Source organism: Natator depressus, chromosome 1 (genome assembly GCF_965152275.1).
Source record: "Natator depressus isolate rNatDep1 chromosome 1, rNatDep2.hap1, whole genome shotgun sequence".
Classification (NCBI taxonomy): Eukaryota; Metazoa; Chordata; order Testudines; family Cheloniidae; genus Natator; species Natator depressus.
In genome coordinates this window covers 304485588-304487143 of record NC_134234.1, presented here as the reverse complement: position 1 = coordinate 304487143, position 1556 = coordinate 304485588, and positions in this window count along the sequence as shown.

Here is a 1556-nt window from a genome sequence, read left to right as displayed (position 1 = left end):
CTGCCTGCGCCTCTGACGTCCGCCGCGGCTGGCGCCCGCCCGCACCATCCTGGGAAACGTAGTTGCCGTGTGAAGGAGTGGGCAGGGACTACATGTCCCACAATGCACCGCCAGCAGCAGCTGCCCCTCCCCTCCTCCCAGCAGAGGCGGGCTCGCTCCTGGGTTGAGGGGCGGGGCCAATCAGAAGTTCCACCGCCTTGAAGGAGGCTGGTGGGACCAGCTGCGCGTGGCGCGGCGCCCTCAAGCTCTGGGGAGCTTTGGACGGGCTGCCACTGCCCCAGCACCGCGTCCCCCTGCGCTCAGCCCCCGCCCAGGCGACCTGTCACGCCACAACCTTCTGCAGGCACCCCAGCCTGGTGCACTAGGTTGCAATACCAGTCGCAAGTTTTTGGCACCTTGTCTGTCGGTCCTGTTGGAGAGCCACGGTCCAAACCTGAATGGGCAGTGGGAGGCCAGCGCTGTGCCTCCTTGCCACTTCCCATTGCATACATGGTGCATGGCGTTGTTGGCCACAAGGCAAACGCGGGCTCATGTCACACGTTGTCTTTCCCTCTTAAAAACTTACACGAGCCAGAGGCAGCCACATCATTGCCAACTCTTATGGTATTTACTGTTTTTTCTTAAAGCCCCAGTTCCTGGAGTCATGTTATTTGGTAAGAATCTCAGCTGTCATTTTTTTTTATAATTTAAAAAAGCATAATTCTAGACCTTGTAGTTGCAGGCCAAAAAAAAAAGTTGAAAATGTGTGTCTCAAAAGGCCCAGAAAAACAGATGGCAGATAAAAAATGTATTTTATTTTAAACCTCATGGTTTTTAAACAAAACTAGTGATATTTTAGAGCATGACTTCATTTCTGAATGCTTGGTGTTGGCAATAATGTGCTAACCCCCACATGGGTCCCCAAAATATATGTAACAAATAAATAGACCAAGTGTTTTATGCACATAACTCCATATATTATCACATGAATGGACTAATATGAAACTGCCACTGTCCACACTCAGATATAAAATAAAATATGACATTGGCCCAACCCTAAGCCCACTGAAGTCAGTGAGAATCTTTCCATTGAATTCACTGAGTCCTAAGTATAGGAAACAATGGCCCTATCACAGAGGTAATTACACTTGTCGTTCAATTCCACTATAATCTTTCCTTCATCATTTACTACAAAAATGTCATTTTGGAATGAAGTTTTCATCTCAGTTTAAAGAAGACCGGATTTTGCTCTTCTATTATTATTACCAGAGAATTTAGGCGCCCTAGTCATGTAACAGGTCCGCATTACACTAGGCACAAACAGAACAAAAAGATGATCTCTGCCCCAAACAACTTACAATGTAAATAGTTCGAGTTTGCCGGGGGGTAGGGGAGTTGCAAGTGGGATTGGTTTCTTAGCAGCATGAGAATATGCTCAGGCTTTAGCTGATCGCCATATTTGGGGTCGGGAAGGAATTTTCCTCCAGGGCAGATTGGAAGAGGCGCTGGAGGTTTTTCTCCTTCCTCTGTAGCATGGGGCACGGGTCACTTGCTGGAGGATTCTCTGCTCTTTGAAG